Source organism: Mus musculus, chromosome 18 (assembly GCF_000001635.26).
Source record: "Mus musculus strain C57BL/6J chromosome 18, GRCm38.p6 C57BL/6J".
Lineage (NCBI taxonomy): Eukaryota > Metazoa > Chordata > Mammalia > Rodentia > Muridae > Mus > Mus musculus.
The window spans coordinates 55,715,669-55,735,098 of record NC_000084.6 but is presented as its reverse complement, the minus strand read 5'-3'; the positions used below and the strand labels follow the sequence as shown (position 1 = coordinate 55,735,098).

General features: G+C 39.6%; 1 long non-coding RNA gene across 1 annotated transcript; it reads left to right on the top strand.

Moving 5' to 3' along the window:
* The first annotated feature begins 1,264 nt into the window (after positions 1 to 1,264).
* Positions 1,265 to 8,335, top strand: Gm41734. Its single transcript, XR_877440.1, has 3 exons — positions 1,265 to 1,848; positions 4,002 to 4,156; positions 7,131 to 8,335. It is a non-coding gene; the product is annotated as a predicted gene, 41734 (long non-coding RNA).
* The last annotated feature ends 11,095 nt before the right edge of the window (positions 8,336 to 19,430 follow it).

Below are 19,430 nucleotides of genomic sequence, written 5' to 3'. Positions count from 1 at the left end.
TAATTTCAAAGATAATGCATGCCCCTGACTCTTTACAGTTTGTATAGAGTTAGTAAATTTTTGTATAAGAGAAACCTTTGTCTTCTACGCATTTTATCATTAGAACATTAAAATTATGATGATTTTTTTTAAAGCCCTCCATGTTCAAAACTTACTGGAAAGAATAACTGAATTTTTTAAAAGATCATTTCCACTTTGCATGATGAATTATTTCTGAATTTCAGGCGGCTTTAGCCAAAATTTCTATCCAACTTTCTGTTCCTATTGATAATATATAACTGTTATATTGTTCTCAATAACATATCAGAAGTAAGCTATTAAACCATAATACCAATAAAACACTGACTCTCTTTTTGAAATCAAAAAGTATCCAATATCCATGTCAGAGTGAGGTTTGTAAAAATGTCATTATTCCTGAATTGTGTTATTGCCATATAATTTCACTGAAGGATGAGGATAAGAATTATTCACCTAAATATTACTCAGAGAAGATAATGGGCACTGTCAAAATGCTGCTTGAAAATACACACAGCAAAACATCTATGAATCTATTTTTTTTAACTGAGATAAAATAAGACAAATATACCTAATACAAACTGGATATGTAAAATATCATTAACAAACTATTTAAAATCAATTGCACTGAAAATAAATAATCTCATTTATTTTTGTAAGAAACCACCACAGTCTGGCATCACACTGAGTTGAGAAGCCTGTTTGTTGAATTAGGGGAATCGTCAAGGTGCAGGCCCCTGGCTGGGGGGACAGTTATGAGCTCGCATCATTTTATGCGCGTGCAGTCTCCTTTTGGATTACAAATCACTGAAGACAGACCTAGTCATCTGTACAGTGTTTGAGGAAGACATTTTCTCTCTTCTGTTTCCTATTTACAATTCCACTGGGTTCATAAAATGGTCAGATGCTACGGAGCCATGAACAAACTACAGAGCTTTTAATAGAGCCATTCATCGGCTCCCTTGAAGGTTAGTGCTCTCTCTCCAGGGAGGGCTCTCGGATAATAAGAGGAAAATGAATGCCAGTTGAGCACCTGTAATCAAATTACTCTTAATTCCCTCAACTCTTGTCAGATACCGAGCCTCTCATATCGTCTCATAGGTGGGCATTTTACAGACGCCCGTGGTGTAAAGCAGTTGGTTTTACCTTCTCACTTCTCTCTTGTTTTCCAGCCACCATCCATCACGACTGGGTAAATCCTGTCAGACAGAAAATCCCAGCCGTTGGAACAGTCAGACATGGTGCCAGCCTCGTCTACACTGCACCTGTCATTCCTCGGCATTAAGCATGCGAGGAAAGGAGCCAGAAGAGCGTTAGTGGAATGGATGCGGGCAATGTGCCCAGCATGTCAGCAGGGTGGCCTCCACTGTGGTCTAGTAGGATACGACTACTCCTGAGGAAGCGTCACAGCCTCCACTTTGCAGGAAAGGACTGATCTATGTAAAAGCCTTGCAGCCTCAGACCCAGAGCAAGCCGTCATTTAGTTCAGACTCTTGCACACCCCCACCTGTCACATGTAACAAAACAAGAACAGTACAAAACACCAAGCTTCAGACCCTTTCAGCTGGGCTATAACTCATCCGGCTGCGAAGGCTGCAGAGGGAATTAGTGAACGGCTTCAAGTGTTCCTTTTCATTTATAGTGTAGCACTTGGGAGCCGAGATGGATGCAGGATACAGACACAGACATGGTTGGGATTTTACTGATTTTATTTGTATGGGTTGAAACTTATGCTTATGGTTTTTAACTTTGACTTTTGCTGAACATATATCAGGCATAACACGTGGAAAATAACAGGCTTGTACAATTACTGAGGCATGCAAGACAGTGAAGGTATGGTATTTTTTTTTTATTATTTTTATTACAAGTGAAATGGCTTTCACCTTAGAGCACCTTTATGGGCCAAGGGCTACAGGTACGCATTCAACCTTAAAAATGATGCTGTTTCAATGGAAATAATTTTTATGGTTTATTCTAAAGCTACCTATAATTGGTTCTGGCATAATGAACAGTAGACTTAGAAATGCTTACCTCACTGGTGTGTTAGGCCAATAGATTAAAACATCCCTTGCTAGAAATAGGTATAAATAGAGATGCTTCCTATTTTTGTCTGGTCAGCTACCTGAACTTATCATCTCATTATCTTAATGACTAAATGTCAGGTACAGCATTACATTTCATATTAAAGTAATGAGGGAAATTACTAAACAGCTAGCATCTCTTTGCTTGTTGTGCTTATGACTTTATATTTTTTAAGTATTTGCCAATGTTGAAGAAAGCAGGTGGACAGATAGGCAGGTAGACAATTTATTCTCGTGCACGAGAAGCATGCACATTTTCCTATACTTCCATTCATACTCTCACAAACATTGTGATCTTTAATATGTTGCTTATTTTCTCTGTGGACTCCTGATTATTCCTCACCAGGCCATGGAAGGCAGTTCTGTCTCTGGTGTCCTCAGTGTGTCTCACACTGGGTTTATTTCACTGTATTTTGCTGAAATGTGCATGTCTCATTCCAAAGGCATTTTTGACCCCTGTTCCATTCCTTACATTTAGGGATTGAGGTTTGGTCATTTCATTGTAGAGAAAGACATTAACACTTCTGACACACACACACAAAATCCAGAGCAGCTATTGACAGGCTAATAATCCTTTGCTGTGTCTCTGATCCACTGTTTTATGGCTTTTACTACCTGCAAGCTGTATGGTTAGTATAAATATTTTTCGCCTTCTGCGAAACACACAAGTGGTTATTTCTCTACCATTGCTTCTTCCCTCTTTACATCACTAGTGCATGTGATTCCTGGGTCTGAGATACTCATCTGAGAATCTGGAGAAAAATGAGCCCAAGGAAACTCAAAACCCAAGGAAATTAAAAAGACACGAGAGGAGGCATCTTTGAGAATTGCTTATTCTCCCGGCTCTGGAAGAATTACCCTACTTCATGTGCCACGTGCAACTATTTAATGTTTTATTGCTATGTTTGCTGTTATATATAGGCACAATAGATCCACTCACATACCCTTCCTTAATGACATCTAGGTTTCAAACTGTACTGTGCAGGTCATGCGTAAATGTTAAAGTTGAAAGAATGCATGTTTTTAAATTTGAACATGTGATAGCTGATACCACCTGCTTGCTTCCTAGACTGTATGAATGGTAAATAATGAGATACATCATATTTATTATCATATCTATGTTTTCTGGTGCCAGATACACATGTTCCACTTTCTCTATGCTCTAAGCTCCTGTTCTCTTAAGGAGTCATGGATCTAGGTCTGTTGTTCTTCACCTAGTAGGAATGGGTTGCTCTCTACTCCCCCTTGATGGGTGTTTTCACATCCAATGAAACAGGTTCCATGTTTATTTTACACTTAGAATGTCTACTTAACTGACCCTGAGTTCACTGAAAACTTTAGTGACCATTTTTTCAAGTATGTGGAAGAGGACACAAACATGAAACTAAGGCAGAGAAAGTGATAGAGATGACCAATCTCAAAGAGTCTTGTGACCATTGTTGAAAAGATATATTGAGGTATACCTGGAAAAGCCTCTAGTCACTATACTTTCAAACCAGGACTGATTGGTGAATGTCAGCTACTCACACACATTCAAACGTTAATCCCCAAACCTAGAAAAGTGTTACATTATCTGACAAAAAACAACAACAACAACTGCAAATGAATGTACTTAGGATTATTAACATTCCGACAGAGAGATGATCCTGAGTTTTAGTTGTAGACCTAACTTTGCCACGCAATTCCTTAAAGGAAAGAATTTCTCTAGTCAGTGTTAGAAAATTCATGGGGCAGAAGAGTTGAAGTAGGGAGAGTATAAGTACACGGCACACTCCAGACATCATTCTTGAGCTATAGATGGTGCGCATCTATAAGATGAGAGCTGGAGGGAAAGGCCTCTGGGAGCCAGGTTACCACCTCATTAACTGCTAGCAAAATTCAAGGACCTCATTTCTACCCTGCAAGGTCTAATTCTGCCAAGAGAAGCTGGGCTCAGCCCTGAGCTGATTGTCCTCTGGGTCCCTCTGCTCTGCTGGTGAAAGCTTTGACTTTGACCTTCTGAGCCCTGCAGCACAGAAACCAGTGTGGATACTGTGGCCTCTGACCTGAGCAGAGTTCAGGTAATAAATGTTGTTTTCAGCTACTAACTTTGTCATAATCTGTTATAGCCTTGATAGAAAGCTAAAACCAATGCAACTGAAGAAAAAAAAAGGTTTTTGGCTCTTCTAAACAACAACAACAACAAAAAAGTCCTCATGTCATCACAATTATAATTTTACCCAAATATATTGCAATATTAGAAGAAAATATACCAAATATTTTTGGAGAATAAAGTACTCATTCTCTGACATAAAAATGTTGAAATATTATTATATAATCCATATAGATTTCTAGAATGGTTTATTTGGTTTGTTGGTCTCTTGATAGGGAAGGAGACATCTTGAGAATAAGAATACTGCCCAAGATTGGAAATAAGTGAAATATGAAGAGGGTGTGTACATTAGAATGCATCTTGAGTGTTGATTTTGTTACCAGAGACCTAAAGACATACCTGGGTTTTGGGATTAAACAGTCTAGGGTTAGGGACCTCCCTCCTAGAACGTTTTTCAAACAAAGAAGAAACACGGAGACAAGAAAACAGGTAAATGAGATTTTAATAAGACAAAAGCAAGGTGTGAGAATAGCAAGTCATGGAGGCCTAAGGGACTTACTTGTTACGCCAGGCCTTTGTTCATCATAGTTTTTATTGACAGGAGCATGAAAATCGTAGTCTATTCCCTGTGGCTTGAACTTCTGGTGTAACATCTGTGCGTTATTTTTTTTTGGGGGGGGTCAACCATTCTGTACAGTGCCTCACCTGTAAGACATCTGAAGTAGGCACCTGGGCAGAAATATTAACTTGCCCACATGAGTGAATCTTAATTTGGGGATCTCCTATCATAGATATCTGGCTTTGGCTAGGTAGTAGGATTCATGCCTGGTCCAAAGAATAAGATGTGTCATTAGGTAGGTAAAGATGCATAGCTACATTTTTGTTGTTGTTGTTGTTGTTGATAGTTTACCTGCTGGAATTTTCTGGGTCATACATTGAAGATCTAAACAAATTTTATTGTCAGGGTTTAACCTTATTGTCCACCAAGTGTTCCGGTTGTGGTCCAAACCAAGGATGTGTGTTTGAGAGAGCAAAGTACTAACCATATTCATTGTCTGCTTGCTTCCTGTCTAGCTTTGGGTCACTTGTGAGCTTCTGCTTGCAGCTCTGTTTTTAATCTTTCAGTGGACTGGCAGAGGTGGCAAATATGTGGCAAACAGCTTGGAATTTTAGCAATATAGTTCTTAGAGTCTACCCTGTCGAAAATCGGCCTCCTATCTCAATGCCTAAACTGAGCTGACTAACTCAACTGTTGACAATAGAACTTGCTACAGGGGTGACTAAGCCCATGAACAGGTCAGAGGCAAGTTAATTAAAAAGGCCTCGCAATGCCTCAGCAGGTGAGAGGGCAGAGGCAAAGGTTAGTAAGGAGGGAAGGGGCAAGGTCAAAGAAGAGGAGATCTTTCATTTAATGGCTTCCGAATGAAGATTTTTAAACACGGAACTCAGGAGTGCCAAGGGATATGTGAGAGATTTAGATTTATAACCCAAAGCCAAAATGAAATAAAGGAAATAGTTGGGAAGAAAAAAAATCAAGCTATGTCAGGTTAGATTAAAACAAAGTATTGTCAAGCGGTGAAGATTGCCTGCACCTGAAATCTGTGTTTTCATCTCAGACACTCAAAGTGACATGCCACCCTGGTGTGACTGTCCTCACCCACTCAGATTCCAACCTCCCCAGGAAAAACTAGATTTTCTTCATAAATCACAAAAGTAATCCGATAAAACTGGTGCCTCAGCACAGGGCCTCAGGCACATAAAGACTATTATAGGGCAATGTTCCAGGGGCTCCAAGAGCATCTCTGAGGGGTCAACCAAGCCCTTTAAAAAACATAGGCAGGGTCTGCATGAACTAAAACTGCTGAATTAAGCTTTCATTGCATAAGGTGTTTGTGTCCTGGCCCACGCAGGTTGTGTTCTAGTTGGTGCTCTGTTGCTGTGGTATTACACTTACTCAAATGAATGTAGGGAGGAAAGGGTTTATTTTACAACCCATCTTTGAGGCAAGTCAGAACAGGAACATGGTGACAGCAGCCACAGCATAACCACAGAGGAACACTGCTTATAGGCTTGCTATCCTCTGAGTATCCTTTTTTCTTTTCTTTTTTTAATTTATTTTTTATTAGATATTTTCTTCATTTACATTTCAAATGCTATCTTGAAAGTCCCCTATACTCTTCCCCCACACTGCTCCCCAACACATCCACTCCTGCTTCCTGGCCCTGGCATTCCCCTGTACTGGGGCATATGATCTTTCCAAGAGCAAGGGCCTCTCCTCCCATTGATGGACAACTAGGCCATTCTGTGGTACATATATAACTAGAGACACAGCTTTGGGGGTTACTGGTTAGTTCATATTGTTCCTCCTATAAGGTTGCAGACACCATTAGCTCCTTGGGTACTTTCTCTAGCTCCTTCATTAGGGGCCCTGTGTTCCATCCAATAGGTGATTGTGAGCATCCACTTCTGTATTTGCCAGGCACTGGTATAGCCTCACAAGAGACAGCTATATCAGGGTCCTGTAAGCAAAATCTTTCTGGCATATGCAATAGTGTCTGGGTTTGGTGGTTGTATATGGGATGGATCCCTGGGTGGGGCAGTCTCTGAGTATCTTTCTTATATAGCTCAGACTAATTTGCTAAGGAACGGCACCATCCATAGTGGGCTGGGAGCTCCTAAATCCAGCACAATCAATAAAATGCTCCATAGACATGCCAAGAGGCCACTCTGGTGGAGACAATTCTTCATTTGTGATACCTTCTTCCCAGGTTTGTCCTGGTTTGTGTCACATTGACAAGAACTATTATAAGTTGTAATCACTAATGAACCTATATGAAGAATGATGAAACACTTTTTTACAAATAACTCTATAACGAGACTATAAGCACATTAGGATATATTCTCTAGTTCTGAGATCTGTCACAAATGTGTCTTCTCTGCAGATATACAAGCGAATAGCAACTGTTCCCTGGGACAAGCTCTCTGGATAAGCCTTACCTGAATTCTGAGCCTGAATTGTTGCTATAACCAGGGGCTCATTTTCTGAAGTGCCCCAGTTACCAATGGAAACCCATTGAGAAGCTTCAGCAGTCATGGGAACTGGATTATCCCTCAGCAGTGCTCACTTTTCTTCATGTTGTGACCCACATAGAAGGGGATAAAGACATCCTTCTTCAAGCAGACTTCATCTGAATGTATGCCAGGACACAGGGCTACACACGACTTACACCCTTTCCAGCGAGGACTATGAATTGTGAATTTGTCAAACATACAAAACTGCAGAGGCTCTGGAATGTTCTGAGGACTATCTTCGTAATATTTGGTATGGCAGCTACTATCCTACTGCTGTTTTCTCTCAGAACTTTGCTGTTTAAAGCTAAACCATTCCATCTGTTCTCTCTTACAAAATGATGCAGAAACTCTCTCACCTGCCATATTCCAACCTCCTCACCCAACCAGATCCCATATACCGTTCACAAGGGTCTAGCCAGAAGAATCTAAATGACTGTCCCTTCCACGCATCTCAGCCACTCCTCAGATCTAGACAGGTTCCACATCCATTTCCTCATCCACATCTGGGCACCTTCGCTATCATGGCTCTCAACCTCTAGGCTCTGGTCAAGACACATTCCATTAATATCCAACTTACTGGTCCTTCATGGACAATATATTTTTCAGTTTCTCAGATCTTGAACATCTTGTGCTAAGGTCTAGCAAGATGAGTCAGCCTGATTCTCCCTTAAGCACAGCCTCCGTAGTCCCCAGAATAATTCCCAAACTCCAAGCTTAGACTAGTTCACACAGCATGCACTGTCAACTCCCTGTGTACACCTTTATTCTGCATAAGTCATTTCCAATCTTCAGTCTCTACCCACCCCATTCATCCTGTGTTCTACCCTAACCTTTTTTGTTCCTATTAGACACAGAACTAACAAAGCAATTCCCAAATATCCTGGTCTCATTGCAAAAATATAAACAATATGAAATATCAAGGTAGTACCCATGCCCCCAAATTCACCAGTCCTGTAGAAATGTTCACTAGTGATAATTACCTAGACAAATCCAAGGGCACAGAATTTAAAAGAACAATTATAAAAGTCATCAAAGAATTCAAGGACTTTAAATAAAACACAAAGAAATATCTAAATGAGCTTAAAGAAAATGAACTTACATAAAAGAGAATAAATGCTTAGATGATGTCCAACACAAACATAAGGCTGATGAAAATGAGGTAATCTGGAATTTAAAATATGAGTTCAATAAAGAGACAGAAACGTCAAAGAGAACAAGCAGAAATGAAGAGGGAATTGAAAAGCTGGCTAACCCAACTAGAAACCTCCAGGCAAAGCCTTACAAGTGAATCCAGCAGAAGACAGAATATTAGAACTCAAAGATAGGGTTGCAGATCTAGAGGAAAAAAGTAAAGAATATATTTAAAACTTGAAAACCCAGAAAAAGATTTGCAGGGAGTGAAGGGCACCATGAAAACAAGCAAAATAAAACAAAGAACCAGAAATCAAATCTGCACATTATAGGAATAAATAAAGGAGACAAATACCATGTCAATGGCACAGATAACAAACTAAACAACATCCTAGAAGAAAATGCCTCCAAACTAAGGAAAGCTATACCGCACATATACAATAACAACACAAAACACCAACTAGGTGAGACTAAGAAGGTTCTCCTCACAGCAGATCATCATTAAAACCCTCAAAATTACAATAACCTCCAAGGAAATAAAGCCTCTTGGAACAAACCCATGTGAGGAACTGAAAGACCTCTACAATGGAAACTTTAACTCTCTGAAGCAAAACATTAGAACACGGAAAAATGTGTTTTGCAAATTGTATCTTGGATAGCCTACGTTTCTGGGCTAATATCCACTTATCAGTGAGTGCATATCATGTGAGTTCTTTTGTGATTGGGTTTCCTCACTCAGGATGATGCCCTCCAGATCCATGCATTTGCCTAAGAATTTCATGAATTCATTGTTTTTAATTGCTGAGTAATCCTCCATTGTGTAAATGTACCACATTTTCTGTATCCATTCCTCTCTTGAGAGACATCTCAGTTCTTTCCAGCTTCTGGCTATTATAGATAAGGCTGCTATGAACATAGTGGAGCATGTGTCCTTCTTACAAGTTGGATCATCTTCTGGATATATGCCCAGGAGAGGTATTGCGGGATCCTCCGGTAGTACTATGCCCAATTTTCTGAGGGACCACCAGACTGATTTCCAGAGTGGTTGTACAAGCCTGCACTCTCACCACCAATGGAGGAGTGTTCCTCTTTCTCCACATCCTCACCAGCATCTGCTGTCACCTGAATTGTTGATCTTAGCCATTCTGACTAGTGTGAGGTAGAATCTCAGGGTTGTTTTGATTTGCATTTTCCTGATGACTAAGGATGAGTGGATACTTCCCTCCTTCTTAGAATGGGGAACAAAATACCCATGGAAGGAGTTACAGAGACAAAGTTCAGAGCTGAGACAGAAGGAAGGACCATCCAGAGACTGCCCCACCCGGGGATCCATCCCATATACAACCACCAAACCCAGACACTATTGCATATGCCAGGAAGATTTTGCTGACAGGACCCTGATATGGCTATCTCTTATGAGGCTAAACCAGTGCCTGGCAAATACAGAAGTGGATGCTCACAGTCACCTATTGGATGGAACACAGGGCCCCTAATGAAGGAGCTAGAGAAAGTACCCAATGAGCTAAAGGGGTCTGCAACCCTATAGGAGGAACAACAATTTGAACTAACCAGTACCCCCAGAGCTCGTGTCTCTAGCTGCATATGTAGCAGAGGATGGTCTAGTTTTCAATCAATGGGAGGAGAGGCCCTTGGTCTTGTGAAGATCATATGCCCTAGTATAGGGTAATGCCAGGGCCAAGAAGCAGGAGTGGGTAGGTTTGGGAGCAGGGTGGAGGGAGGGTATAGGGACTTTCAGGATAGCATTTGAAATGTAAATGAAGAAAATATCTAATAAAAAAAGGGAAAGATGTACTACACTCATCAACGAGTAGAACATGGTGAAAATGATCAACCTACTAAAAGGCATTTACAAATTCAGTGAAACTTCAATGAAAATTAACATCTCATTCTCATAGAAATAGATTTTAAAAAGCCTATCATAAAATATGTATAGAGTGACAAACAAACAAACAAAAAACCTAAACAGCCAAAACAATCTTGAGCAAAAAGGGCAATGATGGAGGATTTGACACTACATACTTCAAGACACACTGCAAAACTATAATAATATAAAGAATATGGTATGGGTATGAAAATAGATATGTAGACCAATGGAACAAAAGATAAGAGCCATACATTAATACATGTAACTCCAGCCATTTAATATTTGACAAAAAAAAATTCCAAAGAGAGAAGAAAGCATCTTCAGCAAGTGATGCGAGGATAATGTGGAGTTTAAATGTGAAGAATGAAAATAGACCTGTATCTGTTCCGTAGCACAAAAATTAACCCAGATGGATCAAAGTGAAAAGTGAAGCTGTGAAACTTCTAGAAGAACACATAGGCAGTGCTCCAGGGGATACAGATGTAAGAATGGGCTTTTTCATTAGGACCACATTTGACAAGGAATGAGGGCCCCAGTTAATACACAGGACCTCTTAAAACCAAAAAGCCTCTGCACAGCTAAAAAAGCAATTAACTGAGTGGAGAAAAAGCCCACAAATGAGAGGCAATCTTTGCCAGCTATATATCTGACAGAGGATTAATATCTAGAATGGATAAAAAGCTCAAAACATAAAAAGTCAAAAAAAAAAAAAAAAAGAAAACTACCCCCGAAAACAACAAAAACATTCAAAAAAATGATCTTTTCAAAAGCTCTTCAATTGATGAGTGAATAATGAATATGTATATGCATACACATATACACATATACACATATATACATACGTACATACGTACATATGTACATATGTATATATACACTCACATACATACATACATATATACATATGTGTATATATATATAAGTATGATGTTTATTTGTTGCTATAATTTTGCAATATGTCTTGAGGTGTGTATATACTCATATTTTCATGATTCATTCATATATAATACATTGGTCACAATTAGCAAATTATTTTCTAATTAACTTCTGTGAAGAATTTACTCTTTGAAAATGGCAAGGTTGGTAGGTGGGGGAGCCCCCTCATAAAAGCAGGAAGAGGAGGATGGGATAGGGGGTTTGCAGAGGAGACACCAGAAAAAGAGATTACATTTGAAATGTAAATAAATAAAATAACCAAAAACAAACAAACAAACAAACCCAAAACAACAACAACAAAACGGGCAAGGTTAAGGCCCCTTTGGGGCTTTTGCTTCCTTCTTTATGTAGTGAAGAGGTTTTTGAAGTCAAGAAACTCAAGACCTTTGACTCATATGTCGTAGAAAATACTTGGTTACCAGAGCAACTTTTGCTTTCAGTTCTAGTCACCTGAATATCTATCATCAGCGCAATTCCCATTGTGTGACAAAAATACAAAAGTAGGGAGTCAATGCTTGTCGGATAATTCATGGACTACCTTGAATCTCACAGTCACACCCACATATACATAAATATTCCCTTTAAGCTTTCTCCAATTTATCTCCTGAACTCATCTCAGCTGGTGATAGAATATGGAAGTTTGTCAATCCAGACTCTCTCATGCATTTAGAAATGCATTTATACTTGATTAATTCTGAAATTTGAAAAGATTTTTCAGTTTATATTCAGTGATTTAATTCATCTCTTTTTTTCTGCCTTCTGTTAAAAGTGGACATAAGCCCTGAAAGGAGAAGCATGCCTCATATTTTCTTGCTTTTCAGGGAGGAAGGCTGCATGTAGTCTCTCTTTAGACTCTTTTTGATTCCTGCTATTAAAGTCTGAGGCTCACAATGCAACATTTGTCTCATTAATGACTCAAAATAATATTGTATTAAAGGCAACGTGCTAATTTACTTTCCCATTGCTGTGACAGAAATGTCTGACAGAAGCCAGCTAAGGAAGGATGTGTTTATTGTGGCTCACATTTTAGAGACTTCAGACCATGGTTGCTTACCCAGTACATGTGAGAAGCGATCACAGCAATCGGAGAGTGTGGCAGACTCTCTTTGTTAATTGACACCTTACCCACTCTAGGCCTTGGTGAAGTATATCATGCTTAAGGACTAAGGTATTACTCTTCACAGCACATGTGATACTTCAGTGTTTTCTGATCCACATACAATTGCTATAGATCTGTAGTCCAGAAACATTTACCCTACTGTCAAGAAGAGAACAACATGGGACATTGCAAGTGAGATTGTAAATAGGTGGGCTTAAGAGAATGGCCCAAGGCATGCGTGAGAGCTTCTTTATTATTACCTAATCTCATCCTATGTTCTTGGAGAATTTTTGTTATCCCCTAAGCAGTCTTGTGCTCACTCTATTGAAATCCACAAATAACTTAGAGCCTGGAAGAATAATATGGTTGCTGTCAAGGTACTAATCGAATGTATTCGTGTTAATGGCGGGGCTGCAGTGTGGTAATGTTCACAAATCAAATTGTAAGTAATAAATATACATCATACACACACACATACACACACACACTTACATGTTTATTTTACAACTAAACAAATGTAAATTACATACATATTTAAAGTAATTACTCTGACCAGAGGCTTTCATAAATATAAGTGAAAATAAAATGTAAGTAGCATGTGCCTCCACCTCAGAGTGATTCCTCTGGTTAGTACATAATTCTGCTACTGATACTTGGCCCTGCCTTGAATCTGCTTTCAAATACAAGTTATTTTCCTTCAGCAAGGATTTAAGTGTTTGCTTTGTAAGAAGCAGATAATATATACTTGTATGCAAATGTCTTTATGAAACCTATCACTACGTACAATGAATATAACATACGCCCAGTAATAAATACACTGTGTGAGCTGTATTTTCTGACAGTAGCACTGTCCCGCCTTTATTATGTGCAAGCATTCATAGACAAAACATAAATTACAAACATGGCTGTGTTCCTATAAAAACATTATCGAAAAATCTAGGAAACTGGATATGACACAAGAATTATTATATACAGATACTTTAAACTGAGTTAGAAAACCATCTTTTCCTGGATTTGTCCCATTGGAACAAAAATAGATTAGAAATGTATGTTTGGATGAAATACGGTTTTGATGGGTGTTGATGAGGGGGTTGCTGGAGTATTAGTTTAAGGAGGAAAGCCTTCCCACACAGTGTGCAGCACTGACTAACAGGTAACCCAGATTTAAAGAGTTCTGAGGGAGAACAATTGTGAGGCTGGCTGCCCTTAAATCTTCAGCATAAGAAAGTATATCTAGTGACTGCTGCTGCCATCAAACTCCAGCTTCTTCAGATTTTATATGTGGACTCAGTCTCAGTAACTCTCAGGGAAAGATCTAGGATTTGAGTGCTGGGTTGGACTGGACTCCCCCAGCCTTCTGGAAGGATAAGGTAGTTACTGGGCCCTCTGCCTTTCCAGTATATAGATGGTCACCTTTGGAATACTCCCCTCTTAATTTGCAAGCCAATATAACTAATCACCATTTGATATATATATATATATATATATATATATATATATATATATATATATTCTCCATTGATCCTTCTTCTTTAGAAAACACTTTTTAATACAATGCCAACTAACAGTATTTCTCAGTGGTGAAGGTCAGAATGTATCTTTCTTTTCCTTTCTCTAGGAAACACACCCAGTGTAGTCTTCCATATACAAGTCGCAATTGAGTTCTTTTTCAAAACTTAGCAAACTTTCTTGTACTCTGTACAGATGAAGACACTTTCTGTTCTTATTGGCAAAGGTCTGTGGTCAAGGGTAAATTTGAGCTTACTGACCACCACTCAGTGAAGAGTCAACACACTCCTATGGACAACTTCCACATTTGGAAATTGCCCAGAGTCCAAACACAATATGCTGCAATTGAGTCATTTCTGGACTCAACATTTTCAGGTGTGAACTTTGTAGATACTTTGAGATATTTAGCACTTAAGAACTTTTCAGAATATTGTCATTTCCTATTTCTTCTATACTCCCATTTGGTGCCTTCTTGATAGCAGATATAATTATATTAACTCCAAGAAAAGAACAGGGACCTACTTGGATTTTATGTCCCTTGGCTTTGTTCCTCTCATTACCAGTACTTCTATTAACATCTCAGAGGGCACACACACGAGACATATATTTCTAACGTATCTGCCTGAGAGACATATTGATTTGTAGAGGTAATGACAAACAAATGATTGTGTTGTCACAGCAGACTTTCAGTAGGACTGAAACTGGCAAAGGAGTATAAGATGCTGAAATGCAATGCTTTATTCACAGGGGACATCAGCATTCTCTACTTGAGGCAACATGAAAAGTTCCCTATTTTCTTCATTGTGATCCAAATTAAAGCAAAGTTTAATTAAAGTTTCATTAAAGAAAGATCTTTTGTAGTCCCGGGTAGCATCTTTTTCTTTGAGCCAAATATGTTGTAGAATGGCGTGCTTTCATCTCCAGTTTTTAATGTTGCACAGAGGGAAGAAAGAGAATTGATACACCATTAATGAGGCGCAATGCGGCTCAGCCAAGAGCATAAAGCGCCAGGTGTTCTATCAGTTCTCATCGAGGTTGAATGTTCTGCAGCACAGCCCCTAAAAGATCTTCTGATTGGCAGTCTCCTAACATGCCGCCACTGTGGGACTGCTTATAGGGAGCTGCTCCGTTAATCAGGCTTCCCTTTGCATGCTCATCCCTTCAGCTACTCTTCTTGCACATCAACCTTTTGGATGCCAAGTCTCTTCCCATCTCTCTCTCTTGTTAGTTTCTCCACCTCTCTCCTCTGGACTCCCACCCTCTTCTCCTGTAAATAAGCTTACTCTGTTAGTATTACCCTCCTTTAAAACATCTGACACTTCTTCTCATTGCAAAGATGTGGCTCATCATGCCCCCATTCAGTATTCTGCATGGCCTTTGACAGTATGTTATTTCTACCTGTAAATGGATTTTAATATTGCCTCTACAATTTGGAGAGGGACATAGGGAAGACTGGGAAATCAAAGGACAAATGAAAGGTAGATGGTTTCTTAGCTTAGAGTCCCTGAGAAACACACCCTGAAGGAGAAATGTGCGTGCAAGGAGATTGCATAGGAGTTTCTTAGGAAATAACACTTAGGAGCACAAAAGGAAGCCAAGGCTGCCAGATCAAGAAGCTGAAATGCATAAGTGAAGCAGAGACTTCTGAAATGGTCTACAGGAAACTCAAGTACTGAGACAGCTCTTTAGAGATACAGTCTTTGCTAACTGGTCAATCCGTGCAAGAAGAGTCATTCTCACAACCATGGCTCTTGAATAAGAATAATTCCTACTACTGCCTCTTGATTGATAAGAATATCAACTTTAAGGTCCATCCACCTCCAATATATTTATAACCTAGGTTGAGTCAATATTTGATCCAGTGAGGATCATGTGGGCTCTGGACTCCATAAGGAACAAAAAGAGACTGTCCTCTAATGGAGCTGTAAGAACTAGCCACCATGTGTTTGAAAGGACTGGATTTTGAGTCCTTAATTCCTATGTCAAATCATGAAATTAAATACAGGAAAATTTATATGAGAGCATTCTCTCAAAATGTAGATGACTTTATATTCTGGGATAGACCCTAGAAAATGATTGAACTAGTAACTCCAAGGACTTCTGAAAACATGGGAGAAAGATGACCCACATCAAGAGTCACCAAAGTGTCAGAAACCTTTTAGCCGATAGGACAGAAAAGAATTGAAAACCTCAAAGACAGTCATGCTAGAATAGACTTATAAGTCTGGATGATGCCCCAAGTGATATTTCATGGACTGGTCATCAAAAATGAGCTTATCAGAGAAGTGCACATGTCATTGCAAATCTAAAAGCCAGCTCTCTTCTTTCCTACAAGACTGACAGGAGGAAAGTTCGTTGTAGAATGGATAAGAATCCGAAACCGCCAGGGCCATATGGCAGCGCTTAGATGAAGGGAACCAAGTGTGTATAATCATTGCATCAACTGCCAGAAGATCTTATTGTAGAAAATTGTAGAGATGCAGTTTTAATTTTTTAAAAATTATTCTTCTCTCACAAAATACATTCTGACTATAGCTTCCCAACCTCCCTTCTCCCTCAGATCTACTCTTGCTCTGTTTTCACTCAGAAAAGAGTAGGACTCCCAGTGATATCAGCCAAATATAACATAACAAGATGCAAAAAGACTAAGCATAAACCCTCCTATCAAAGCTGGATGATAAAAGCCAGTGAGGAAAAAAAGGCCCCATGAACAGGCAAAAGAGTCAGACACAGGCCACTCCCATTGGTAGGAGTCCCACAAGAACCCCACCCTAAGTGACTATAGCATGTATGTAGAGGACCTAGTGTAGACACATGTAGGCTCTCTGGTTGCTACTTCAGTCTCTATAGGCCTGTTCCTATAATCCCTGCAGAGTTGATTTTGTGGGCTGTGTTCAGAGATGTGTTCTTAAAGGCAAAGTACCAGGTACATGGTATATTATAATTCAGCTTAAATATTCATGATTAGAGTAGAACTAGATGGTCCAAAGGCTGATGTTTCTTAACTAATTTAAAGATTTCTCATGCAATTTCTGGCTCAAGCCATTGTTCACACAGTATACACGAAAGAAACCTGAGATCTTTCAGCAAGTGTATAATGAAGTCCTATTTAATCTTTTTTTTTGAAAGAGACATGCCTTTATTTTCTTAGATAACTGTACTGCAGGAAATGGGAAATCTTCAAATGCATCTGTGGATATTAGCATGAGTCTTAGAAACCAAATATAAAATAAGGTGTCATCAGTCCTGGTAAAAGATGGCTTGAGGTGCTTTTGCCAAACCTCAGGAGTAGATTAGCAACACAGGCCTTGTGTATCTGGAGCAAGATCATGATATTTACAATAGAGCCTGGCATGGCATGTGAGAAAGAGCTTCTGTACTGCTACTGGGCTTTGCTAATGACACAGTGCCTTGGTCATGGAACATCAAGTAATCAAACACTAAAATAGCAGCTGATCGTCCTGCACAGGAGATATCAAAACCAAGTATGAACTATCAGAGGCCAGGACAACGAATGGGAAGAGGAGAATTGTCTTCTGTGCAAAAAAATAGAGTAAGTTCAATTGACATCCAAGAATGATATTTAAAAAAAAGAGAGAGAGAGAGAAATATTGTGTTTAGTGGTAAAGCTTTGCATGCCCCAGCTCCAGGATTAGCACAGAGTCAAAGTAGCCGGGAAGGATGGGGACCCCAGGGACCCTCATATGGCTAAGACGATGACGAAGGCAATCATCAAACAAAAGAGCCTCATGGTTACAGACAGAACAGAGAGCCCAAAGGGGCATGGGAGAAGAACTGCTGCCTGAGATTCTGGTTCCCAGCACACCCATAGTCAAATACCATTCCAATGCCATTCCCTGATCGAGGCACACTAACTATGGTAGCCTCAACACCAATAGACTTCAATGAACTTGGATGCTGTCCATGTCCCAGAAACAATCTAGGCCTGGAATTACCACCTGGTCTGTGGGAGAGGGAAGCTGCTATAGGAGGGCTGCTTACATGGGGGCTCTTCTCTCCTCGAGAGGGAGGCAGACACCGGCCAGATTAGACTCCTGCTACAGGAGCAGATCAGAACTGGAGAAACGGACAGTGCCTTTATTGTCTCCTTTTCTAAGTCTGCACTTCCACTCCCATGCAGTCCTAGCTGGAGTACACAGTGCTTTCTCTATTAAAGGTGAAAACTCACATTCAATAATTCTTAAATTATTTTATATGCCATACTCATCAAGACTAAGTCTGAGTTCCATAGTTCCATTGGTTAGTGTGACAATTAGCTCAACCTACACTCCCCACCCTCCAACACCACCCCACTTTTTTTTTTCTTTGCAGTCTTGACTTTGGTCATTGCATAAGTCGTCCTGCCCTCCTAGCACAATAATAGTGAAGCCAGCACTTAGCCTAGTATTTGCCACAAATGTGTTCTATTAAATGTGTCCCACAAGATTTGACTGGGTCCCAAGATTTGCCTAGGGATCTTCTAGCAAATAAATTGAGAAAAATATTGAGTCTCTCTTACAGTTTCATAATTTTGAAATGATGCTTGAGATGAATTATGAAGAGTACATAGCAATTCTCTAAATGAAGACGATATCTAAGGACCTTCAGAACCCAGAGAACAACTTGAAGAAAGTTCAGAGAGGTGAAGATACCTCAAGTATCTGGATATTATTTAAGTGTCTGATCAATTCAACTGAGAGATCTATGATGGAAGAATGGTGAAGCAAATTTCTAAGTAAAACTATAAGCATATTCCTGCAGATTTTGGCTCATTTGCTATGTCAATTTAAAGACATAGTTTCTATCTTTGTGGCATAAGTAAACAATAGGAGACTGTGTTATCAATATGTTAGGGAAGCAGCCCAGGACCAGAGCTATAGAATGTGAGTGGGAGGCAAATGGAGGTAGGGCTGGTTAACAGGCTGTTACGATTTCTAAAATGAAAGGCAATCACAAGACCTAGTGATAAAAATACAACGTAGACTGTTTCATCCTAAGTGGCACCCTGCCCTTCATCCTTCAGGCAGCTTCATTTATGAGTTCCCACTAAGATACATAAAGATAGAAGAAGAGAAATGTTCAGTAAAATTGAAATGTAAAACGAGAATATCCATTTCCGTAAGATGGAGGGCATGTTTACTAACCATAAAGCTGTTAGAGGTATGTTGAGGAAAACAAAACAAACAACAAGCAAACAACTAGAACTGGCTGGGGGGAGGTTCCCCAGAAGCTGTTGCTTGTACTTGGGATATGTGCTTCCAGCTAAGTTGCCTTGTCTGGCCTCAGTGGGAAAGAAAGTCCCTAGTCTCACAGAGATTTGATGTGCCTGGGTGTGGGGATACCATGGGGCTTTCAACCTGTTCAGAGGAGAAGGGGAAGGGGAATGGGGGAAGAATTGTAGAAGGAAGTGACTGGATGGGAGGGGGGCAGTGAGTGAGATGTAAAGTGAATAAGTAAAAATTAAATTAAAAATTTTAAAACCCTGAAGCCTTGTTTGTTTGTTTGTTTGTTTGTTTGTTTAAATCCATATGCCCCCTATCCCTTCTAAATCCTTAGAAACAATACTAGTTAGGAAATTGAGACTGTATCATTTTCTTTCAGTCATTGCCC